At 41.1% G+C, this 27,817-nt stretch overlaps 2 protein-coding genes across 7 annotated transcripts in view; one reads left to right on the forward strand and one right to left on the reverse strand.

The window, feature by feature from the left end:
- Nucleotides 1-27,817, reverse strand: part of LOC124612990 (E3 ubiquitin protein ligase RIN2-like) — a 229,453-nt gene that overhangs the window by 132,755 nt on the left and 68,881 nt on the right. The window lies entirely within an intron of this gene.
- LOC124612994 (neuroparsin-A) overlaps nucleotides 18,841-27,817 on the forward strand; it is a 153,787-nt gene continuing 144,810 nt past the window's right edge. For all 4 annotated transcript variants that reach the window (XM_047141541.1, XM_047141544.1, XM_047141542.1 and 1 more), the window contains exon 1: nucleotides 18,841-18,963. The gene's annotated coding sequence lies outside the window, so the exon portion shown is untranslated. The remainder of the gene's footprint in view (nucleotides 18,964-27,817) is intronic.

The raw sequence follows: 27,817 nt of genomic DNA on the forward strand, positions 1-27,817 counted from the left end.
ACGATCATCGAAATATTCATTCAGGAAATTAAAGACGTCGGCCGTGCGATGTGGCCGGGCACCATCTTGCATAAACCACAAGGTGTTCGCAGTGTCGTCTAAGGCAGTTTGTACCGCCACAAATTCACGAAGAATGTCCAGAGAGCGTGATGCAGTAATCGTTTCGGATCTGAAAAATGGGCCAATGATTCCTTTGGAAGAAATGCCGGCCCAGACCAGTACTTTTTGAGGATGCAGGGACGATGGGACTGCAACATGGGGCTTTTCGGTTCCCCATATGCGCCAGTTCTGTTTATTGACGAAGCCGTCCAGGTAAAAATAAGCTTCGTCAGTAAACCAAATGCTGCCCACATGCATATCGCCGTCATCAATCCTGTGCACTATATCGTTAGCGAATGTCTCTCGTGCAGCAATGGTAGCGGCGCTGAGGGGTTGCCGCGTTTGAATTTTGCATGGATAGAGGTGTAAACTCTGACGCATGAGACGATACGTGGATGTTGGCGTCATTTGGACTGCAGCTGCAACACGGCGAACGGAAACCCGAGGCCGCTGTTGGACCACCAGCTGCACTAGCTGCGCGTTGCCCTCTGTGGTTGCCGTACGCGGTCGCCCTACCTTTCCAGCACGTTCATCCGTCACGTTCCCAGTCCGTTGAAATTTTTCAAACAGATCCTTTATTGTATCGCTTTTCGGTCCTTTGGTTACATTAAACCTCCGTTGAAAACGTCGTCTTGTTGCAACAACACTGTGTTCTAGGCGGTGGAATTCCAACACCAGAAAAATCCTCTGTTCTAAGGAATAAACCATGTTGTCTACAGCACACTTGCACGTTGTGAACAGCACACGCTTACAGCAGAAAGACGACGTACAGAATGGCGCACCCACAGACTGCGTTGTCTTCTATATCTTTCACATCACTTGCAGCGCCATCTGTTGTTGAAAATTGTAACTACTGTAATTTAGAAAGTTTGTCCGCCTGAAAATGTACTGTTGTCCCAAGCATATTGCAACAAACGGTGTATTTCTATCGCTGCTCGTTTAGTTTTTATTGCCGTTTCAAATATACCGGTAATTTTTGAAACAACCTGTATGATGCAGATATACAAACTGAAGTGACAAATGAAAATTTGTACCAAGGCTGGGATTGGACATCGGGTCCCCTGCTCACTGAGCAGATGTCTTAAATCACTACACCATCCTATCACAGTGGCTTTTCACAACTACGCAGATTATTCTAGCACGCCTCCCTCCTAAATCCAAATTCCCATTCACATTTCAACTCACAACGTATTCCCCTAAACTCAAACAGTATTGCCGAGGTTCTCTGGCTGTATTGGAATAGTATCTCAGCATCGAATAAAGCATGGGAACCTGTCTGAAAACCAGTCCAGGGTGCTTTTCATCAATTGAAACTATGATTCCAGAGACCTTTCCAAGTCTTAAACATCTATTATGTATATATGCAGACTGAATCGACGAATGAAAATTTGTACAAAGACCAGGATTAGAAACAGGGTCTCCTGTTCACTAGGCAGATGCACTAACCACTACACCATCCTGACACCGTGTCTATGCACAACTGCACGGACCACCTTAGCACGCCTCCCTCCTCTATCCCCCCTCCCCCCCCGTTTGTCCCATTTGTCTTGAAATCCAACCATAAGTGATTGACTCATCTTCTAACCAAACCAGCTCAGAAAGCTATTTCACTGTAAGCAACAGAAATTGGACGCATGTTTTATGGAAGGTTTTATTCGCATTAGTCTCGACCACCACCTCCTAAAATATGTACTACTGTACTTGAAAAGCTCTGTTTATGCAGGAGTGCTTCAGCTATTACAGGCAGTCGAGCACGAACTACATTGTTGATTGGCACAGGTTTTCCTGGTGTCGTACCTTTGGCCCGTGTAAACGGGGTTGGTAAGCGGAAGCAGGCAGCTGACTTGTCGCGTGAGCTCGCGAGCCGAGGCGGACGTGAGACGGGCGCCGCACGTGTCCAGGTCGCTGGCACGGCCGGTCTAAATGCGCCTGCATGGCGCGTGGCCGTGATTTGGGGGCGGCATGGCAAGCGATGCGGGCGCGATGGTGAGCCAGTTCCCAACCCAGGCACGGTCAGCAGCTGTCTAGCCGCCGCTCAGGGGCTACACCAGCACCGTGGCATCCCAGCGCCGTCGACATCTACACCTGTACACAGCTCACACGTGGCGACCGTGGCAGTACCGTACAAACTCTCTACAAGTTTAATTTATTTACGGCAAACGGAATGTTTCACTGCTAGCAGAGCTCACATATGTTGGTCGCATTCGCTTCTTACAATGACGACAGTGCGGTATCCAACAGGACTATTGTTGAATTTATTACTATGAATATGTACTAGTGCTGACAGAAAATAAAAATGAAAATGACAGTTCATTAAAACATTTAAACCAATATTACTGAATCTACATTTCTAGACTGATAACCTGGTTCATGGTTCATGATTCATGGTGCAAATTCTAGTTGCAGGTTGCCTATCAAATGACTTACAGAGGCAACAACAATTTTGGTTTCAAATATTTCATGTAATTATTGATGGAATTTAAAAATTTGAAATTCTGTCATAATACACACAACAAGCGAAATAAAGTTAGACAATGTGTACATATATCCTGAGGCAAGTAACTTACTATGTGCAAATACCTAGGCTACATTATCCAGTATGGGGGGGCACTTAGTGACTTCCCACAAACTTTACACGTTTGCTTACCGACGCCCCTACAAAATAAGAAAAGCTCACTATATTTTCATATTTTCGCTGTTCATGCTATAAAACTTCACCATCAGGCGTGAGATCTTAGTTTAATACTCCCTACTACTACCACCTCTATTCCCAATATATTCTGCGGACAACATCCAAATGTACCACAGAATGTACCTGCAAAATCATATCGTTGTACGACACATAGTTCGGGGGAGATATGGCGTTTTATACATGGGAGTTCGATTCCTTAAAGCCGGCCGAAGTGGCCGTGCGGTTAAAGGCGCTGCAGTCTGGAACCGCAAGACCGCTACGGTCGCAGGTTCGAATCCTGCCTCGGGCATGGATGTTTGTGATGTCCTTAGGTTAGTTCGGTTTAACTAGTTCTAAGTTCTAGTGGACTAATGACCTCAGCAGTTGAGTCCCATAGTGCTCAGAGCCATTTGAACCATTTGATTCCTTAAAGAATCTGTGGGCTTAGGTGAAAGTGGGGGGGGGGGGGGGGGGACGGAAGGAGTTTACCTGTATGTGGTTGACTGGAATTGAGCATTAATTATTTCTTAACACGAGTACGGAGATACAACCGATGCCATAACTACAGAGGAATAACACTGTCACCAATTACATACAAGATCATTTGAAAACGCCACATAATAGGCGTGTGAAGCAGGTAGATGACAAAATCGTAGAATATCGTGGTGGATTTCTGAAGAGAAGTCATGCATCAAGCAGTTCCTGAGTCTTACGTTCAAAATCCAGGACAGAAAGTAGAGTGTATGCTATAGGTATCTGTGTTCGTGGATTTCGAACGAGTCTGTTGGCAGAACATCACTGTTTCGTATACTGGGAGACTTTGGTGTACACGATGAAACAAGAAACATAACTCGGCAAACACTAATAAAAACAAATACCCAGCCTGTAAAGAATTAGTACACTTGGAAAGACGACGTCGATTTTGATCCGATGATGGCATATGCCACATGGGGGATAGCAAATGCCCTGATAACAGTTTCAATGTCGTCCGCCAGCAGATAGTGTAGTGCCATACCTACCAGAGCGCCATCTGTGTCTACCCTTTAATAGGGAATGCTCACAACCAGAAGGCTCAGCCTGGTGCAAAAGTGTGATGCGAGCAGGCAACCACGCCGAGGAGACGCAGTCGTGCTTCCTACAGCCAACTGAGCGACTTTGGAAGGAGTCAAAAGCGTGGCCTTCCGAGTGGAAAGATCATTCTTTCGTAGAATTGCCACACAAGTTGGACGTGGTGCGTCAGTTGCGCAACGATTCTGGTACCAGTGGTCACGTGACCGTTTCACACTTGTAGACGAGGTTCTGGACGTCCACTCAGCACAGGCGATCGCCAGGGTCGTCAAACTGTATGCCCTGCAGTGGTACATCGTACAGTTACCACAGCACAGGCAATACCGCTTCTGAACTCAGACGCGTCAACACCGACTGTTGCGAACTGGTTATTATCAGTGAGACTAAGGGCACGCATACCTCCAGCCCGTTTTCCACTCACGCCATAGCATCGACGTGCAGAGCTTGACTAGTGTCTTCAGAGGATCACTTGGAATGGTACGCCGTGGTCTTCACGATGAAAACAGATTCTGCCTGCACGCAAGTGATGGTCGGTTACTCGTACAGCTTAGACCCGGTGAGCGCTGTCTTGTACAGTGTATTCGTCCAAGACACACTGTCCCCATCCTTGTCCTTACGATCTGAGGTGCGGTAAGCTACAACTCTCGTTTACTTCTGTTGATTCTGGAGGGGACACTAACCAGCACTCGGTACGTGCAAAATGTTGTTAGGCGCTTTCTTGTGCCTTTCTTGCAACAGGAAGGTGTTGTGTTCTTCCAACAGGATAATGAACGTCCACGCACTGCCCGTGAAACTCAATGTGCTCTGCTAGACGTGCAGCAACTTTCCTGGCAGCGAGATATCCGGACTTGTCTCTAGTCGAGCACGTATGGAATATGATGGGACGAGAAGTGAATCGTGCTTCTCGTCAGCCAACAACTCTTACAGAACTACGTGAACAGACCGGGCAGGCATCGCCTAATACATCTCAGGAGAGTGTTCGTCATCTGTACAATCGACTGAATGCCAGAGTTAGCGTCTGCACTGCCGCCTGTGGAGACTACACCATGTACTAATATGGGTGTTTCAGCATGGGGCGATACCTGATATCTCAGAACCGGTTGTGCTATTGATCTGTAAATATAATAATTTCATCTACTCCATATGCACTGTTACAACAATAAATCTTGAGTGAAATGGAAATCTCTAAAAGGGTGTACTACTTTTTTACGGCAGTGTGTCTACAGCTAATTTTTTAGAGGAGATTTCTGAAGGTTTCGAAGTGCGAACAGATGTTAGACAAGGAAATGATGTATCTCCTTTTTTTTGTTAGATTTTGTTCTTGAAGAAGTTATCCGAGAATGGAAAGAACTCAGAACAAGTAGAGAAATACCTAAACGAACTAAACTCCGTCCGAACAGGCCTTGGAAAGCCCAACGGCACCGACCGGCCGCCGTGTCATCCTCAACCACAGGCGTCACTGGAATCGGATATGGAGGGGCATGTGGTCTGCACACCGCTGTTCCGGCCGTAAGTCAGTTTACGAGACCGGAGCCGCTACTTCTCAATCAAGTAGCTCTCAGTTTGCCTCACAAGGGCTGAGTGCACCACTCTTGCCAACAGTGCTCGACAGACCGGATGGTCACCCATCCAAGTGCTAGCCCAGCACGACAGCGCTTAACTTCGCTGATCTGACGGGAACCGGTGTTACCACTGCGGCAAGGCCGTTGGAAAAGTAGAGATATGACCAGATGAAATTGGGATGTGAAAACAAGAATCTTAGAATTCAGTGTGAAGAATTTGGCCACGTTCTTACAGCACTGCCCAAAGACACAGAAGTGGCAACAAGGAAATCAACAATATGAAAAGAATTGCGGCAGAAACAGTTATTCACATATCTTACACAACTACAGAATGTATGACAAGTATAAAATATCCTCTAAATTTCATAAACACAGCTTCTTCGAATCCGACTGTTCTGCCAACTCCTAAAATATTTAACATTCCTCGTGAAACAGCCTCTACAGTGAGAAAGTGACTGTACTGGCAGCAAAACGGAGGACACATATACCACGGAAACCTTAATTTTGTCTTACAGAATTGTATCACTGTTAAAGGCCTTACTATGATTCCCCCTCTCGGTCGTTGCGCACACCAGTCTCGTTTTCAGGATGGGTTGTCGAACAGATGCACACAACTGTTTCCCAGTATCGCTGATCTTAGTCTTTTGTAGAATTTTAGCAGATGCATTGTACGATCTAACAGACCATGACTTCAAATCGCACATCAAAGTAGCTTGTAGCCTCGTAGCGCTGGCAACTTCATATATTGTCCGGAGATAATTCAGCAGTATTAAGTTGTGCATTCAGAAAAATGGGCACTCACTCAGAAGAACGTTCCGACTCGAGAATATCAATCTGAAAAAAAAAGCCGATTACGTAAAGCATGTTGCATCCAGCCTTAGAACCCTGAACGTTTCTGATTCAGTAACCAAAATTGATTGAAATTTAAATAATTTGATTTGTACACAGCTGGTGTAAATGCATCAGGTAGATGATGGAAAAATAATACTGTAGATAAAAACTATAATACGCTGCTGCAATTATCTGGAAAATAACTGAATTAACTATGCTTATAACTCCACAGAATTAGTGACGTTTCTTACATTTACCTGTCAAAGTAAGTATTCCTTTTACTTATTACTTTGTAAATTCAGGAAAAAAGGCCTTAACAAAAACAATCTGTACAAGGAATTTAGTTTGGACATTGCACAACTTACCAGATAAAAATACAGATCTGCATTTTGTGCCATCTTTGCTCCTGTCATCAGACTTTTTTTTTTGTAATTTATGGCCTTTCGTTTCGTGCCCATGCAGCAATCTCAGTAGTGGAAAGACGATACGACAGTGTGTCTGAGGCGACTTTCATGACAGTAATGACTATACGAACGCAAAGACAACACAACACCCAGTCTCCGATCGGAGAAAATATCCTATCTAGGCGAGAATCGAACCCGGGCCCTTTCTGGTAGCTGTCTGCCGCTGTTGCCCCGCAGCTAGCGAGGCGGAATAATCAGTTTTTTCCAAACCCGCGCTGTTAACAGCATGCATTAACTCCTGGAATTCTGGGAGTTGTGCCGGCCCCCGATCGAGTCTTCCCTGCGGATAAACAAACGATGAGGGTCAGTGCGCCTACCAGCCAGGATATGGGTTTTAGGCGGTTTCCCACACCCGACTAGGTGAATACCGTGCTGGTACCCAGTGCCACCTCATTTACACGATTCGTCAACTTTCACGCACTGTCATAAAGGATAACAATGGTCGCAAATAGATGGTGTATACAAAGTCAGGAGAGGGGTGAGATGGAGTGTTGACAAGAAGGGCATCCATCGACCGTCTACCACTAATACAACAAAATCCAGATTAACATGCCAAACATGTGCAGATACAGCATAAGGCCATCAAAAAGAACATTGTCAGTCCTTTGCTATCCAAACAGCAAAACTTGTCTCCTGCTTTTAGTGTTTCATTTCTTAATGTAATTCCCTCAGTGTAGCCCAACTAAATTCGACTACACTCCATAACTCTTGTTACCGTAGGTTCATTGGAATCTCTTTTTAAGAGACTATTTTTCCGTTCAGTCGAAGTCTCTGACAGAATTACAATGTCATCATCAAAACTTAAAATTTTTGTTTCTCACTAGGCACTAATTCTTTTTCCAAATTTCTCCTTGGTTTTACTATTTTCTCCTACTTGTGTTAGGAATATTCAGTGATACATAAAGGAAATAAAACAAACAATTGTTTCCTTCATTACCAATATTTTGTTTTGAACTGGCCACAAAATTGGAGGGCGCGAAAAAGGAGAGATGAAAATGCATATGTATCCTTTCCTGCCACGGATTACATTCAGATATCGTCGAATGGTTTTAAACCAACACTAGGCGTTGCAACCTGTACACAAGAGCAAAAACTGTGGTCGCGCTGTCCTCCGAAGGGTGTCAGGTCATGTTTAAATGTTTAATGGGGATCCAGTCCCACAATGTCCTTGGAGAACGATAGCAGAGTCAAACTTTGTCAAAAGTGCTCATCGCACTGTGAACTGTTGTTTTTGACAGTGAAACGTGTTGTTATCAGTGCCCCACGGAAAGTGGAGTTTTCATTGACGGCCTTTATGACAACCTCTGAAGCCTTTTCGTGTCTGTTCTGAGCGGCGGTGTGTCTGGAATGTTTTCCTCGGCCACCCATTAGAAAACCACGTCATTTGAACTTTGAGCTTTGCGGTTCTGAACTTTATCACAGCCGCGTCAAAAGAGGCCATGAAATTTAGGTGGGCCGGCCGTTGGTGGCCGAGCGGTTCTAGGCGCTTCAGTCTGGAACCGCGCGACCGCTACGAACGCAGGTTCGAATCCTGCCTCGGGCATGGATATGTGTGATGTCCTTAGGTTAGTTAGGTTTAAGTAGTTCTAAGTTCTAGGGGACTGATGACCTCAGATATTAAGTCCCATAGTGCTCAGAGCCATTTGAAATGTGGGTGGGGGTGTGGGGGGGGGGGGGGGGTAGGGGCGTGGAAACCTTCCCATAGGGTGACAGGTCTACGGTGACGCCGGTTCCAATGTGACACCATTAACTCACCTTACAAGTGACCTGTTTTTTGCATGTGTCGACATCTTGTTGTTTGAAGAGCCATTGAGCCAGAAGGTGACGTCACAGAGAGCCACTTTTTTGCACCATTAGGGAGGAACGTTGTACGTACCATTGAAGCAAATTTCAAACTTAGGCGTTGCAATGGATGGGAACTACAGGGTTTCGAAAAAGTGATTCTTTAATTAATTTGTTGCAGAGTATGGATTGACTATTTACATTTGTGTCTGATATGTTTCATGATTGTCCATTTGTTGTTCTGTTTTTATGTACGCACACTGCTATGTCTGTAACTTCCTCTTTGAGATATAATTTCCTTAAATTGTTTTCTACAGCTCCTAAGAATTTGTTAAAAGTCAAAATTCATGGCTCCACTAGGATAAAATTTTTATGTCGAAATTAAAAATTAATTTTCTATTTCAAGCTGTCGGAGTAGATTGCGGGCACACTAATAAAGATATCTTTCTAAAATTTGGCTGAGTTACTCCTCGGCCACGTCCATAAGGAGTTTATGCGCAAGTTTCCTTATTTTAATTTAGTCATTAGTTACCGCAGTTAACGTGATCAGAAACACAAGACAAAATTACTATACATCATTGTTTCAAACGTCCTTCAGTTTATTATTTTTTCAAATTTAAAATAAGCCTCTGGTTCACTCCTTGCACAGTATCCCGTAGATTAAAAAATTGTTTTATGTTTTGATTTCAAATGAGATTTGCATATTGTCGGACTTCCGTCATGGACGCGCCTCATTCTGGATAGAGCAACTTTATCTCCTCGGATGGGGAGCGTAATAATGACTAAATCACTTTTAAAAACTCAGAAAATGTTGTCCACGAATAAACAAATAATATACAAAAGGTTTCCATTAATTGTTCTCTAAGGTTAAAAACACCAGAAATCGCTTACTTTATAGGCCGGTTGAGGGGAATAGACCCTTAATAGAAGAGTTAGAGGATATCCAAAGAAGATCGGCACGTTTCGTCACTGATTCATTTAATTGGCACAAGAGGTTTACGAAGAAACTCAACAAATTCCAATGGCAGACACTACAAGAGAGGCTTAGTGCAACAGGGAGACGTTTACAGTTGAATATCCGAGTGCAGCCGTTCCTAGAACAGTCGGACATCAATTACTGCCTCCCACATATGTATCGCGCAATGACCGCGACGAGAATATCAAAGAAATGAGAGCTCATACGGACGTTTAAGGACAAACATTCTTGCCACACACCACACCCGAACAGGGATGTTCGGATACCATCAAAGTAGCAAGCATTACCGTCCCATATGTGTTCCTGCGAAACTCTTATATTAGCACTCCAAAATATCTATACCTACTCATATGTACACGCTTTTAAATCTTTTATGCAAATGAAATAATGCTGAGAATATATAATATTCTACTTATATATTTTATGTAGTGCAATAAAAGGCATTAAAAACTCATATTTATTATATTATTGTTATTATTATTAAAAACTCATATTTATTAATGAATATCCTTAATCAAAAGTGCGTCTTTCGACAAGTTTCACAAAAAGAGCAATTGCTGCGAGTATTTAAAAGACAACTTATTTCGTAAATAAACACACACTAGATGTTGCAACGGCGATAAGAAGGAATCAGCAGCTCTTCATGTCCTAAAAAATATAAAGAGCTCTTCCCTCCTGACCTGAAAAATAAACTTATACAAATACTTATAATTATTGACTTCAGCGGTGTTATCCTGCAAGGCGTTTCTCAGGACAGCTCACGGAGCCTGGAACTGGATATGAATGTCTGTGTTCGTTATAACTGTCATGTTCGACTCTTTGATAGTATTTCACAATCATATGCACAGCTATACTTGCTGCGTCCAGACAAGCGCAGAGATTTCCATAGTCTCTGTCTTCTCTGCTGTCTTATCGACTTATAACGTCCCCCATATCTCTCCTCGAAGTTAAATCTCTTGTCTGAACAACATGGCAGAAACACTTGTTCCCATTGGAGCAAAATTCTTTCTGTCCTACTCCATCGTTCAACAGCTTTCTTGAAGTATTTTTAGGTGGCAGGAACTCGACTTTAGAATAACCTCCTGCATTATATCAGAAAACTGAATAACATCTCCAGCTTCAGAAGACAGTGACTTACCTATTGAAGCAACAATCGTGGGCCCTATACACACCTGTTACCATTGTTCATCCTTCTTTCCAACCGATATTACTCATTTTCCAGTATTTTTACCTGGTGTAGTCTTCTTAAATTTCCTTTCCCCAGAACTCGCTATATAAGAAAACATCTATTTTGTACATCTATAATTTTTTTTATATCTGCCGCTATCATCATTGTTTTTATTGTCATTATTATTATTTTTATTATTATCACTATTAGTAGCAGCTGCAGTGATAAAAGTACTGCCAATATTAACTTTATTAGTTCATAGTATTACTTACACTGTCACTATAGACACTGAAATCTTTTTTTAGGTAACTACTGTTAAAAAAAATACTGCATGTGTGAAAGCCTGGTCCAATGTAAGAGATGGTCTGATGGCCCTAAGCAGATCAGGTTACATAAACAAATAAATAAATAATTATTGGCGAGCATATTTGAACAGACACGTAAAAATGACTTTCGCGTCCTCTCATTCTGTAAATGGGTTGCTTTTTAAAGATATTACAGGGTTTCACATATAGAGATGATATTTTGTTTCCTTTTTCTATTTGCAACCGTGCGATAAGTTTTTATGACGTTTCCAAACATCATTTTAGTATGTTACAATACACGAAATAGCACCTGCCTCGGATTCACTAGGGCTGCTTTGTTGCTCATAAACCAAATTATTAGATTTTGTGTAGCTCGCCCGCATGCGGCTGGATCCAGAAAACGCAGGTTTTTGAACCTTGGATCCAGCAGAGTAGCAATGGCTTCATGGCCATGGTCATTTAATTCAATTAACCCAAACCCATTCTTAGTTCTGTCAATAAAATGACGTTGCACTTTGCCGTGGTGTCATGTATTTTAGTAAAATATGTCCATACTTTAGAATTTAGCGGCGCTTCGACACAATAAAAGCTAAAAAACCTTTGACAAAAAGCATGCACTGCACAGTTACAAACCACAACAAACAATATGGCCGACTAACGAATGAACGGGAACAGCAGACGATGGCCAGTGCGGGGGCGGAACTGTGTGTGTGGGGGGGGGGGGGGGGGCGGCGAAGGCAGTACCACAGACACAAAATGGTTCAAATGGCTCTAAACACTATGGGACTTAACATCTGAGGTCATCAGTCCCCTAGACTTAGAACTACTTAAACCTAACTAACCTAAGGACATCACACATCCATGCCCGAGGCAGTATTCGAGCCTGCGACCGTAGCAGCAGTGCGGTTCCGGACTGAAGTGCCTAGAACCGCTCGTCCACAACGGCCCGCGTATAGACACAAGCAGACAGCCACTCACTCACCACTCGGATACCAGCTTTTTCTCCGATACCGAGTAAGTAGTGATAGAATGGATGGGTTCTAAAAGTACTCGGGATCGAAACAAAAGTATCGAATACTTACTTGTATTTAGCGGAGAACCGGGCAAAGTGGCCACGGCGAGCAAAATGACCATTGGGGTCCTGGGTGCTATGAGGTTCTGGTATGGCGCGAAGACTGCTTTAACTTAATCTTCCTGGAGGGCCCAGTCATCCGACGAAGTCTAACCTATTTGTTGTGCTGATCCTCAGAGTAATAATAATAATTGTTATGGATTTTAGCTATCCTGATGTAAGGTAAGCGGTCAGTTTGTATATTTATTGCGGAGAGGGAATGTGAATTGCGTCTTTTTAATGAAATTTTGTTGAAAGTGATCCATCTAGACTCCATAAACCTACTTTATTTACAGGAAGTTCGGTCGTGCTATTAAAAGGTATGCAGCTTTTGTGTAAAGGCGTACTGCGTGCAAAAGTGACTATCTTGGCGGTGGATTCTGGCCTCTTTGTGTAGGGGAAAACGTAACGGCAGGGCTCCGTGGAAATACTTTCAAGCAAATCCTGATAACACTGACCTAGAAGCGGCAAGTAAAGAAAGAGAAGAAGAAGAAGAAAAGAGGGAAAAACGTGAAGCAGCCAAATAGAAGAAATAAAGCTTATTTCAAGTGGTTATCTATAGCCGATAAATATTTGAAAAAAAAACACTTTTTGTGCCAACAGCTGTACAGTTTTATACATTCTTATCACACATATGAAATGGAACAGCTATTGGCACAAAGATGTTTTTTCCCAAAGAGAAGAAAGGTAGTAAAAAAAGAGTGTGAAGAGCAGCAATCCCAATCGTAGAAGACCTCTTTTCAACGACAACGGTGAAGACATATTGTGCATGTACTGGGAAACAAATTTCCAAATCAAGGGCAGTAGAGCAGTGGATTTAGTGCCGTTGTACTCCCTCTGGCACCACGAACTTTGTGCAGAAGTTAACGAACACAGTTTGACGTTTATTTGAGAAAAATATAGTTCGAATAACGTTACACAATAAAATATATTTAGTTCTTTGTTGAATCAGTTTTTTTGGTCCTTATTTTTGTGTTTAAAGATAAGTTGGTCATGTCGGGCACAGTGCTCATTTTTCCTCTTTGTGAAGATTGAATTTTTTAAAGTACTTAATTTGATCCTGAGGTAGTTAAACTATTTCATATTATAGTGCAATAGTTGTAAATTATAATTTCCCGCTTCTATGCACTTCCGTCTATTGCTACTCAGCTTAGAAAATATGAATACGTTAGCCCGGCCACTTTTCCCGCCTCTCCCCCATTTGTATCGAAACATCCATATTACCGAATGGCAGAGAGGTACTGGAATCGGAAGTACCCTTCGCCTCTCACCGCATGATAGCTTGTAGAGTTCGAGTGTAGTTATAGAATAACAGTCGTGACAGGAAACGGCAGAGGGGAATGGTCGGTGGCGTCGTTACGGCTGATTACGGCAAGGTATCGTTATGCTATCATCTGAAGAGACCACTCATTGAAGCCCGTTGCCACACACAGCAGCGACCACCCTCGGCGCAAGCAACATCTCCAGGAAGTGCGATAACGTGTCGACTCGCATCCTCTCCGCCGCGCGTTCTTGCAGCCTGGCCGTGGCGTTTATCGCTTGTTTTGTTTAGTACTCCATCTCAAATTATCCGTCGTCTTGTTTTGAATAAACATACAAACGTCCAGCGCAATTTGAGGAAGTCAACAACTGTTGGAATTTATTTTCTCGTTCTAGGTGCAGTGTCTGCTGCGCTGGATGTATTTTCGCGACTTTTAAATCAGTGATGCACTTTGGTTTTGACGCGCGTTTATCAGGAATGCAGAAATAAGCGCTTTAGCCGACTATGACCCGCTGATAAACTCATAACGTTCCCGGAAAACGTGATCCATACTCACGGAATCTTTTCATAATTCTGGGAAGAGTGAACATTAATACGAGGTATGTGACTACCTGGTGCATCTTATCTGGAGTAGTGCATGCAGGCGTGACAATTCTGGCAACAATAAATGCTACTGTGGATAAATACGCCATGTTTTGCTCCTGTTGTTATATTTCAAGGAGCTTATATCAATAGCTTATCCAACTATCGGCCTTTAATAGGATTCATAATATTCCAAATTTTAACACTTATTTCAGTTTTACTGTATTTAACGCCTAGAAAAAATATGGACTGTAAAGAGAAATTTCTACGTGAAATATTTTTTCAACAACATTCTCAATTTCACTATGAAAAACGAACCTCTGTTTGATTACAGTTAATGACATAACGTAACGCCTTCCCTTTGGCGAGTAGAAACTCCTCGCGCAGATGTGAGTGTCAGTTTCTTAGATTTCAACAGTAAGCAGAATCTCTGACAATGAAGCTGTATTTTGATATGTATATTGATAGTGAATAAACGTGTCCTTTTTCTTAGACAGTCGTAGAAATTTTTTATTTGACATTTCATAGCATTAAAAACCCCAAAGTACGTTTATCTCATCTTGTAACAAGCTATTCACAATGCCACAACTGGAAACAACAATAGATGTCATAAATAAAGCACTAGGATTCAAAATGAGCCTACATTACGTACGAGGTGGCTTTTCTCTTGTACAGAAAAGAGAACATTATGTTACCATAAAAACAGCTGGCTATTTCCCCTTTTGACTATGGTTGCTGAGAGACTATTAAAATTATTATTAAACTAAAATAATTTTCCCTGACAAAGTCATCAACTCTGCCGAAATTTTTAAACGGGTAATATGTTCATGTTTTATTAGTTAAGGTGAATTAACTCGCATGCAATTTAAATATAAAGAAAAGTCATTAAAGTTGTCAGTATGTAATCGCATACTCAATGATATATTTAAGTTCATAAACGAACTGATATCGAGAACATGATCCATGGAATGTAAAAATAACTGAGTAGCTAATGAATGATGTTCTGTGCCAAAAGGCATTCACTATTCAGTATAGATTTCGCGCTTGGGGTAACTAATGAATTCCAGGACACCCATAACGATTTTGTGTTTCTCAATGGCTTTCTAAAACTGCAAGTGCTATAACAGTTAGGTGGGAGGTGAGAAAACTTGGATTTCATGGTCGAGCAGCTGCTCATAAACCACACATCACGCCGGTAAATGCCAAACCCTTGGTGTAAGGAGCGTGGACATTGGACGATTGAACAGTGGAAAAACGTTGTGTGGAGTGACAAATCACGGTACAAAATGTGGCGATCCGATGACAGGGTTTGGGTTTGGCAAATGCCGTGTGAAAGTCATCTGCCAGCGTGTGTAGTGCCAACAGTAAAATTCGGAGGCGGTGGTGTTATGGTGTGGTCGTGTTTTTCATGTGTTCACAGCACACGCCTACATTGATGTTTTAAGCTCATTCTTGCTTCCTACTGTTGAAGAGCAATTTGGGGGTGGCGATTGCATCTTTCAACACGATCAAGCACCTGTTCATAATGCACGGCCTGTGGCGGAGTGGTTATGCGACAGTAAAATCCCTGCAGCGGACTGGCCTGCGCAGAGTCCTGACCTGAATCCTATAGAATACCTTCGGGATGTTTTGAAACGCCGACTTCGTAATAGGCCTCACCGACCGACATCGATACGTCTCCTAAGTGCAGCACCCCTTGAATAATGAGCTGCCATTCCCCAAGAAACCTTCCAGCGCCTGATTGAACGTATTCCTGCGAGGGTGGAAGTTGTCATCAAGGCTAAGGGTGGGCCAACACCATATTGAATTCCAACATTACCGATGGAGCGCACCACGAACTTGTAAGTCATTTTCAGCCAGGTGTCTGGTTACTTTTGATCGCATAGTGTATGACTTGTATCTGTCAGCCATCAAAGTTACTAAGCTGCAAAGTAGCTGTGTCTTCCGGCTTGCTAGTAGGTGGTTGGTACACTGGGGGCAGAAGAACATTTCGCCTGAGAAGGAAGCACAGAGATTGCTTTAAACTTTAGACGATGTTCCATAGATTTAGGACATGGAGCACAGTGAACGGTTCGTCTTATGTGTGTGTTGCAATCATTAGGCCCCATAGCCCTTTCGAAGAAGGTTAGACAAACTACCAGCACCCTCATTCCTATTTCATTTCTCTTTTTACCCATGAAAGAACTGGCAAAGATTTAATGTGACATGCATCTCGTCACATGGTTCTAACCATGCAGTTGTTTATCTAAAAGATCATATACTGCTTGTAAGTGTGAAATGTCAAACTACTTCCAGTGGTGATCATTGTGAAGGGAGAGATGATGCGTTAGTGCTGCATCCATTCAGTCGAGATAGGGCTTCACTTTTCTTCCATAAAGTCATCTTCTTGTTGGTCACATGCATGAAAGAATAAAGGGACTCGAGACTGCACTGAATACGCAGATTTCATATTTGACATCCTTATACGATGAAGTAGGTTAAGTACTGATCAGGATCATTGTGACAGGAAGGGTATAAGAGGGGAAAGCCGTGAACGACCTAGACGTGGCATCGGAGCTGGTGAGGGGAATTTAGATAATTGATCATTTTTGGAGGCAGGATAGCATAAGAAAACTAAAGAAAGATCGGAAGAGCTATGGAAATCGTCATTAACGTCAGTAGTATATGATACAGATAAATTTTAGTTTGGTTATATCTACGTGTGTTATCTATCTTATTTACACTCAAACTTATTGCTCGGTAATATTCAAAACTGGATGATTTAAAAAAGAACGAGGATGTAACAAGTTAGATATATTTTAACAACAGTTTCATAATGTATATATTTCTCACGAAATTTTCTGAGATAAAAAGTATTAAAAACATAGTATTTTTTGCTATACCTAATGCTTTGTGTAAATATAAACCATGCCATGAGGAAATCAGCTTAACGTCAGTAGTATATGATACAGATAAATTTTAGTTTGGTTATATCTAGGTGTGTTATCTATCTTATTTACACTCAAACTTATTGCTCGGTAATATTCAAAACTGGATGATTTAAAAAAGAACGAGCATGTAACAAGTTAGATATATTTTAACAACAGTTTCATAATGTATATATTTCTCACGAAATTTTATGAGATAAAAAGTATTAAAAACATAGTATTTTTTGCTATATCTAATGCTTTGTGTAAATATAAATCATGCCATGAGGAAATCAGCTATTAACAAGAAGTAAAAATAAACAGTGTTAATTCAGTATTGCAGGTTTACTTCGAAATATCATGGTATTTGCATAAACCTGAAGTATATCCAGAAGCACTCTTCACAGCTAATTAATGCATATAATCACAAGCGTGAGAGCTCGTAAGAAGGTGGAAACACAGCTGAAATACTAACTAGAAACCTTACTTTTAGTTCAAAATAATGATAACATGTGGAGTAGCATCCATTTGAGAGAAAAGTAGCAAATGATAAAGATAACCTGACTAGTAAAAAGTTATTCTGGCTGCAGTAAATCTATGATATACGCACAAGGTACACTCTACCATTTCCCGTGCAGTAGCTTGCTGAGTATAGATGCAGATGTAAATAAACTGGATGATGAAGCCTGTAGCATTCTAATGATTTTGTGACTGCTACTTCCCAGTGCGAATAAATGTATCATCTTCTTTATTACTGCCACGCGAAATCATTTTAGATTACCTCTCTGTTGTAGCCTGATGTTGAGAGTGATCCCAGGTGATTAAGTATCACTATAATTACTTAGACACACGTTCCGAAGAACATTTGAATGATTTTTTCATCGAAACGATGTGGCACGAATCAGTTTACAGGATATGTATATATAATTAGTTTAAACATTTACGAAAACATTATTTTTCGGTCCTACTTTTGCAAAAACAATTAAACTAGGGTTTTCTTATCAGGCTACCAGTTTAAATTAAAATTCGTCTGTGGTATGGAAGGAGTTATCTAGAAGAAGTAATATTAGGTTGCACTTAAAATTTGGTTTGTTACCTTCCGGAAATTTTATGTTACTGAGCAAATGATGAAAACATATTTTTTGATGATTACTGAATTCTTTGCTGACCCACTCACAGCTTTAATAATGATAATAAATGTCAATGTTTCTCCTAGTGTTGCAGGTACCGATATCGCTATTCTTCTGAAGTTATGATGGATTGTTAACGGCGTGTTTCATTACCGAATATATGAAGTACTGTTAAAATGCATAGTTCAAATGGCTCTGAGCACTATGGGATTTAACATCTGAGGTCATCAGTCCCCTAGAACTTAGAACTACTTAAACCTGACTAACCTAAGTACATCACACACATCCATGCCCGAGGCAGGATTCGAACCTGGGACCGTAACGGTCGCGCGGTTCCAGAGTGTAGCGCCTACAACCGTTCGGCCACGACATCAGTGGTGGAAATGCACTAAATATGTTACGAGGTTTATTCATCAGTTTACAAGACTAGCAATTATACAAAGAGATATAGTAGCTGAACGTGTTACATCTATTATTGGTATTACTCTACTTGTTGCACAAAACCAAATACAGCGTGTTTGTTCAAAATTAGGGGAGAGCCAATTTTCGGAGAACCACTTAATATTTGAAAACATGTATGACGAATTAGTCTGTTGCTTTGTCACAAATGGGATGATGTATTGTAACGCTAGAGTCGCCTGCAAAAAGTACCAGATATTCCTGATAAATGTTAATTCGAAGGCCATTCACATATATAAGGAATATTCTTGGATCGAATACTGAACCCTGTGGATTCAACAACAATGAAGCACTAGACGTTTATAAAATATGTAGGGTGAGACTTCCTCAAACACATGGATGGCATCACCCATCATTTGCTTCTGTAAATGAACGCTCCGGCGACTGAATCGGTGTCCCCACCTGCTGTCCGTCGAAATGCCCATTTAAGGGAGACCACGTAGCAACAGGACCGGCAGATGGCGTTGGGCCGTGCGCCCAGCTGAACTACGGACCCTGACCCGCTATTATAAATAGTGAAACGCAGGGCGACCTAGCTTCCAGTTGTCAGCAGGACAGGCCATAAGCGACTTCGTGCCACCAATCTCTGTAAGTCTTCTGTGACACTTCCACCTCACCCACTCGCAAAGCAGCTCATCTGTGTTACCAAACGCGTAGATTAGCGAATCGAGGTAGCAACTAGAGGATTTGTCTCGTTTCCGAAGCTGCGGATAGTACGTCGAATGTGATTGTCCGTATTGTAAAACCGGAAGTCTGTTTGACATTACACGAAACTCGTCACATCTCTGTATGCAGCTCATGTCCGGTGCTTCGATGAAGGGATTACAGCTACGTACTTTGTACGGCCGCACCAGGTTTGCCAGCCACCGTTGAGTGCCATTCTGTGGACTACCCGTGACACTGAGAAGTTTAAATTAAAAGGCAGACTTGTGTTTCAGACAATAACAGGTGATGAGTCCTAACATTTACATACTATTCAGGAATCTCATTTGTTTCCACTTAGATGCAATAATAACTCAGCATATTACTATCATGAATATTTTTTTACTTACTGTTTGCCATTATTTCTCATAGTGGTCGGTCCTTAAACGAAACTGTATTTCCAAAGTCATCACCTTACGCCTATGTGTTTATTATTTATTTATTCCTTCATTGAATGGCCTAACGACCTAATATCACTACTCATCAGCATCATAGATATAATAGAGCTAGACACATTCACAGAGACAATTGATTAGAACAGTGCATTACAGTTGTCACATGTGAAAGATTTCAAGGGCGGTCCCGTTTTGGTGAGACTCGAGTGTTGTTGTAGTACTCCGATATTTAACGAATTTTCACGAGGTGCACCAGTTATGCATTTTACTTCTTATTACACTGCCGATATTGGTGCCACGGATTTCCAATCGTTTGAATACGAGTTACCACACTCTCATAAATGTGCTGCAGAAATGAAGTTAATATTCGGTGTTTACATTCATAGATTCACGTGTGCAAGGAAGGCTGTAGTTTAAGTAGCGTTATCTTGTCATCATGTTAAAAATAAAGAATAGAATATATGTTTACATTGCGTTTAGGCGGGGTTAAGTGGCCTTGACTGACAAAATAAATCAGAATAAATTAAGATAAGCCACCAGTTAACTAAGCAGAAGTGTGAAAAACGTAAAATAAGTTCATAATGCTGCAATTTTTTAGCTGGGTATTCTTTACGTTAGAAATTACATTCGTGTTAAATCATGACTATCATTTGGATTCTACTACAGATTTGTGTTGACATACAACTAATGTTCGTAATTTGTGTCGTTATTCGGTTTTGTTGGTGTATTTTTAACCGTTCGTGCACATTATTTTCTAAATAAATTTTATCATGTATCAACAAAATTTATTACTGAAGATTTGCGTAACAATGCGGTTGATAAATAAAGTAGAAAAAAATGTAAAGAGTTGCATTAGAAAAGACGATTTTTTTTTCTGCAGGTGTGTAGTCTTTAATCTCTGGGCCAAGCTTGGTTTCATCATAGTCAATAAATTTTCAGTAAATCGCTGATAACTTTTTTTTTCTTACCTACAACATAAAGGCTACATACATTGTGATCCCGTTATAATCAGCAATAGTACAGATTTTTTACTATACCTTGGTAACTGCCTCACAAGCATTCATAGTGATTTCAAAATTTGTCTCGTAGAAAAATTCGGCATAACGTAAGCAAATGACTGGCGAGTTTCTCATACTACGACTTAGCGAAAAAACCAAGATTTCGTAATCAAGCTACCTGCTCCTAGCTTGGTCAGAAAGATAAAGCGATCTGGAATTAATATGGACGGCAATTCGCAGCTTTTATACTGTTTCATTTTCCTGATCATCAAGCGATCATTTTCAACCAAACACTGTTCTAGTCCCCATTACTCACTGAAGACAGGTACCTTTATTGCAATGATGTTTGTATGAGTATGTATGGTCGTCAAGGCTGATTAGAGTACTTTCAATTGATGTCTATATTGACAGTAGCACACTTAGATAAATTATAACATGGTGAAGTCTTATACAGGCAAAAATGTGCATTTTTGTATATGTGCTTATACCAATACACAATGTAAAACAATATCAGAGTTTCTCGTCGCATTCAGAGCAGTATTACGGATTCTATACGCTGTAGATCAATAACAGACCATGACTTGCACGTGATAATGAAGTGTTTTCTGTGGTATAATGATTTCGAGCTACTATGAATGAATATTTTGGAAATAAGCAGTATACTCATACCCTTCTCGGGCGGCTACCTGCTATTGTATTAGATGGTTCTCTTAGATAATTTTCAATGTATATTAAATTAATTTTAAATCTACATATAACTGAGTGCACTTTATTACATGACCAAGTCATCAACCGACAATTTACATCTCACATATACACATATGCACTAGATTACACCTGTAGTCTTTATTTCTGCTTAATTATTTAGTCTCACTGTTTTGACCGAGATATGAAAATAAAAACAGCAAAAACCTGTGCCGTCCACTTACAACAACCCGCGTCCCTCCTCCCACCTCCTAGTGACAAAAGTTTGTGCGAGTTTTTCCTGAATTGGGTGGTACATTACCCAACAGAAAATCCCCTAACATGAATTTTTGTTTTTGTTTCAACGGCCTTCTTTCGAGCCAAAAGAGCTATGATCTGGATACAAAGAACTGCAGTTCTCTAACAGCACATCTTGTCCCGTTTAGAAGAGAATGAAAATAAAAATGAAAAAAGAAAATAAAAGCTTCGACCACCCACTTGGTCTATCAGCCGCACCCCCTCAACCAGTTTTGCACTTTCCCTTTCCACATGTCTCCAACAACGAGCATACGAAAAGGCACTACGCACGTTCCTGTCGAATCTAATCCTCCGACATAAACAAATTCCTTGAGCTCTTCATAATTATTTACTTTTATTTCATGCGTACATCTTTCAGGACCTTGTCTTGTACCTCTTGTACCTTACTGGTTATATTACCTTACACAAAAATAGCTTCCGCGTTGTGCAATGCCCACAGTTAACCACTGTCCGTTTAACCAGTTATGTAATGCGCAAGTGTTATGAGAAAACAGGAGGAGACGCTGGAAATTCATGACGAACCGTAAACATTAAGTCAGAAGTAACATATCTTTTAGTTCGTGGAACGGTTCATGATATCGAAATGAGGCTTTCGGCGAATTATGGGTAGCCAGAGGGACAGATACTTTTGTTGTATATGTTAAATCTCTTAATTTTTGTATCAACCGAGATATTAGTGTTGATATGCCTTTTTTTGATGGAACGCTATACTCTTTAACACCATTCAAAATCTCTCAAAAATCCGACTATGGAGACATAACGCTTGTTAATGCTTGTGTTGAAACTTTTTACAAAAATATCCGAGAAATGTGCACAAACTGAACGGCGAGATGGCTGGAATCGGTTATTGCAGTGTAAACTCCGCTAAATGGAATATCATGCCATGATTCGTGGTTATATGCAGCAAGAAGATGGGTTTGCGCTGCAAAGATAAAACTAGTTTTCTCTTGGCTCTACTTTATATGGCATACAGTATATAAAATGTTTCAAAGTCTTTGCATCAAACGTCTAGAGGTGATAGATCACGTCAAGAAGAACAACTTTTGTTAGAAACAAAATGTAAGCTGGCACTTGCAGGCGATCCTAGGCGTCCTTTTATTGAACTTTCCGACCCTGGGACGACGACATTTCATTGAACTAACAGAGCATACTAACCAGATGTGTTTCATCTGCGTACTAACCAGCCCAGTGAATTAATAGGTTTCAAGAAGAAAATCTTAATGGAGAAAGATAGTTTAGAAGTTGGGCCTATCTCATTTCAAAGGGAGCAGATGACTGCATTATAGGCAACACACATTGCATACAAATGCAGCAGGCTGCCTACGGCCTGCTGCCTCTCCTGGACATAACCAATTATATATTACATATTATTATATATTATATAATATATATTATATATTATCGCCGGGGGGTGTCAGCGAATACTCCATCTCTAACAGAAGCTGTTCGCCATGGGTTGATTTGTCACACTTAGACGTCTGATGCAAAGACTTTGAAGCACCCTATAGTAAGAGTCAGCTGTGATTTTCAGAAATGGAAGAATATGAGAACTTCTAGCCTATCAGAAGGCTCTCACGAAAAATATTTCAAATGTGTGTACATACGTGTAAGTGAACATCTTTCGTAAAAATAAGCAAACAACCATTAAGCTTGGTACGACGACGGGACCATTCACGAAACAAAAGTGGTGTTGAGCGACTCTCCCCGTATACTCTGTGACAATGTGAGCGTAATATAGGGTGTTTCATAAGTGATGGTCAATATTCAGGGAGGTGACAGGTATGATCATTCAAAATAAAAAAGTCAAGTAAACATGGGGTTTAGAACACATGCCTTAAGAGCTACGACTAATTCTTGATCTTCGATACTGCGAAACCAATCTCTTCTATTGCAAGCTCTTTGCTTTCCTTATTTTGGAAAGCGGTAGTATAGACTAAAACAAGAAAAAAATGTCCAGTAAACATGTGCTCTAAAATGCATACCTTAAACGTTATGAGCACTTATTCATTAGAAGAGTTGTGTTACAATGTAGCGAAAATGTTTCAAATTAGCGAAGACGAACAAGTGCTCATAGTTCTTAAGGTATGCATTTTAGAGAACCATGTTTAGTGGATTTTTTTCCCTTTTTGGTCCATACCACCACTTTCCAAAACATGGAAAGCAAAGGGCTTGCAGTAGAAGAGATTTGTTTCACACTGTCGAAGATCGAGAATTGATCATAGCTATTAAGATATGCGTTTTAAACCCTATGTTTACTTGACTTTTTTGTTTCGAATGGTCATTCCTGTCACATCCCTGAATATTGACCATCACTTCTGAAACACCCTGTATTATTGAAAATTGTATACAGAGCGACCACGAACTCCACCAAAAAATTTTTGATTCTTCAGGGATATTTCCTTAGAATTTTCGCTATAAAATGCCCCTCATCTCCGTTGCCTTGTTACAGAATAATTACATCTGTTTGTATTCTTACCAGTTTGCCTTCGCATCGGTCCTGCACTGAAAATACCTGCACAACGGTACAAATGTAGACAATACGTGCTGTGTGCACTTGCTCTTGACAGCAGTGAAGACCTGTTTACTCTTCGCTCTCAAGTGTGTATTCAATGCTGCTCGTTTCTGTCTCGAGTTTGTTCTTCCAGCGGTGTTCGTTCTACGTTCACAGTGATGCACAGCAGTGTGATAGGTTTGCCGATGAAGTTTTGGTCGATATGCACCTCGCGTGTGGGTTGGCTAAATGCATTGGAAGAGTGACACAGGGACATTACACTGGGCTATTCTCGTAGCGGCGACAATCACATCACAGAACTTGGTCATCTGCCTGATAGCTGTTTCATTATTCCGTGTTTTTTACGATAACCTTTTGACTGTTGTGAAGATATTTTTATAGAAACGAAATTAGTTGGTGTGACTAAGTAAATTGTGTTTACATTATTACTCCATAACAATCTACCGGAAACGACGGATACCAAAATAACTCAGCAAATATTCCTGACGAACCTTAGAAATTTTGTGGGTGGAGCTGGGGCTCACCCCGTATGAGGCGGCACTGTTGCTGTTGAGGCAATTGGGGACAAAAATAAATTACTACACTACATGAGTAATTCAGTAACTATAACACATACTTTGATTAGGAAAAACGGAAACCTAAAGAGGAAAAAAATGCAGTGAATGACTGTTTCATTTCCAGACACGGAATGAAATTTACAGTCACATTTATTTGCATCAGCCAGTGAATGGCGTTGTTATTATCATCGTATAGTAGTTTTGTGCATTCCTCATATGATGTTATTGCTTGTTAACAACAAATTAAGAATGTCAAGCATGTCATTTAAGTCCAACTGGTAACTAAAACAGTGCTCCTACCTCTACGACCTGCCTCACTCGCTATTCTCCACGCCATAAGCAACATATTTCAGAAAAAAATTATTGCCTGTTTTTCGGTGCCCTTTCCTCTGTCGGACACTAGATATGTCGTACATCAGCAACTCCTCCTACTATCAGGAAAGATAATCTGAATGTGTCATTTCCTGTTGGCAGCAGATTAACACATGCATACATTCCCGTTTCTCTTCTGCCCTTTCTTCTCCTTTTACTTACCGTTAGTCCTGTCTAGTACGGTTGTACTCAGGGATTGGAAAATTTATTTCATACAACTTTTCGGCCGGATACCTTCCTGTCGTCGCAGTCGTCATTTCCCTAAGGGATGGAAGCCGTGTGCGACAGAGAATAAAAATCTATCCCAAAAGTGATGACAAAGGATCCGTTTCGGACGGCATGTAACCTTTAAAACTCCAGAAAATAGGGAAAATTCATTTGTACGTCTCATGTCTGCAGCTTAATAGTTTCCGACAAATCGAAGAATTAGTGATTTCGAACCGTTACTCTCTTGAGGAGTAAAGCTCTTTGTGACTGGTGCGCTGTCGAACAGTACAGGCCTGCGTTCAGTTCAGTCAGCTCCCGTGAATGAGCGTTGTTCCACACACATACTTCATTAACAATATGTGGTGCAAAGTCAACATGGTTTACAGTTACACACTTTATAAGAAGAAGAACAGGTGATCAAACACATGTCGTAAAGTTCGTAGGCTGATCACTTTTCTCGTTATTCACAAAAAAATTTAGAACTATACGAAACGTGAGCGACAGCTTTCTTTCTCTTGCCGAAGGGTGAAAAAATCGGTTAAAGAAGTAAGATCCAAACCCATGAGCGTGAAAGTTGGCTGATATGAAGACAAACTTTATGGCATTATTGCTTCAACATGGACATGTCACCTATTAAATATTTTATTACGAAAAATATTGGCTATTCTCATACTATTTTGTCTCCTTTTCGTGGTATGTTATTGGCTATTTGTTTAACTGCTATCAATTTCCAAGTGACTTCGGATTCATATTCAGGCACTAATGCTCTGTGATCAATATAATACACCACCACAAGAATGTCTGGAGAATATACTCAATCAACTTTTCGTGTAGACTGTAACTCAGTCTTATCGTTACCACATCAGAAGATGCTGGCGTACATTATTCAAATGTACCTGAGCTGGTATATCATTTCGGTCATAGCGCTCTGTTGACTGAACATGAAACCTTGTTTGTCTTAAAAAATTATGAAAAACAAATAATGCAGATGAGAAGAGAAGAAATACTTTGAAAATATCTTTATTCTCGATAGTAAAATTATAAATTTGGTCATGGCCTCATTTTTCACGGCTTTTCCTTCTTTAACATGTCTACAATGCATTAAAATCAACAAATTTATAAAAAATTTTAAAAGACATCATTGTCGCCTATGACTGTAAAGCTATTTGTTCGCTTAATCCACTGTAGCAGTTATGATCGCATAGCCATTTCAGATTGCAGCACATGGCTAAACGACAAAAACCGTTGTAGCGGATTTTATTAATAAATTGTTTTAGTAGACTTAGGCGACGATGAACTGTCTCAAAAATCTAATACTTCAGCTTCTCAAAAAGCGTTAGACTTGGTACATGATACCGATCAATTACATTTCCTTATTTTCAGGTGTTCTAGAGAAAACATCTAGTTCGAAAGGGGTCTTGTGGGCATGACCTGTATGGCGAAGCTTACCGAAGTTAATGAGCCCCAGGGTCTGGCTCGTCCCTGTTAGATAAGTTCGATGAACTATTGTCAGCCGAAAGCGTAGGACACGAAAGCAGCGGTAGCCTACCCGTCGTTCTCCGAAGAAGGAATACACATAAATCACCACCTGTGGCCCGCAGTGTCCTACTGAAATATGGCAAGTGGAGTTGTTGCCTCGCATCCGAAAAATTCTACAATGTTGTAGCAGCTGCTGTTCAGATGGCCTCCATTGCGTTGGAGCACACATGGCTTGTTGTACCTATTAACACCCCAAATTATCACACCTCGTTTTTCTCTCCTTCACCGCTCCCTAATTCAGGGTGCCGTGCTGCGATCACTGCAGTAGCGTCTAATACGTACACTGTACGATCAAAAGTATCCGAACATTAATAAGGGATGTCAAGATGACGGTTTGAGATCTGCTGGGGTTGAGGTTTGGACCTCTGTGGAGGAATGGCAGGCAGTTCTTCCTCAAGAGCCGAAACCAGAGAAGGAAGTGACGCTGGACGCTGGCGTCTGATGCTAAATAGAATTTCCAACTCATCACAAAGCTGTTCCAATGGGTTCAGATCTGGACTCTGGGCAGGCCAGCGCGTTTCAGAATTGTTGTTGTTCAAAAACCACTGTCAAACAGATCGTGCTTTATGATGGGGTGCAGTACAAAACGCAGTGAACTGTGTTCATATCTTTCGGCATTCAGCGTTTTCTTAAGTGCAATAAGGGGACCGCACCATAGCACCGAAAACCCCCCCCCCCTTACCTTAACATCATCTCCTCTGTACTAACTATTGGCGCTATACATGATGGCAGGTAACATTCCCTAGGCATTCGCCAAACCCCAAACTCTGTCAGATTACCGCAGAGTACAGCGTGATTCGTCGTTGCAAATCACTACTTCCCAGTCATTCACATTCTGGTGGCGTTGCTCTTCTGGCCACCCCATGGGTTGCTTAGCAATGACTACAGAAATGTGTGGCTTTTAGGGAGCTGTTCGATCGTTATACCCAAGCTTCTTAACTCGCTACGCGCAGTCGTTCTGCTAGCTGGGCTTTGGAATTGTCGAGTAATTCCATACACTGGTTTCATACCATTTCTTACAACCACCCAGAAATGCTCGATTGTAGGTGACCCTCAGCACATGGGGACTGCCTGGTCTTGGTTTGGCTGTTATTGTTTCTTCACTTTTCCACTTCACATTTCCATACCCAATAGTCGACTTGAACGGCTTTAGAAAGG

This window comes from Schistocerca americana, chromosome 4 (genome assembly GCF_021461395.2).
Source record: "Schistocerca americana isolate TAMUIC-IGC-003095 chromosome 4, iqSchAmer2.1, whole genome shotgun sequence".
Taxonomy (NCBI): Eukaryota; Metazoa; Arthropoda; class Insecta; order Orthoptera; family Acrididae; genus Schistocerca; species Schistocerca americana.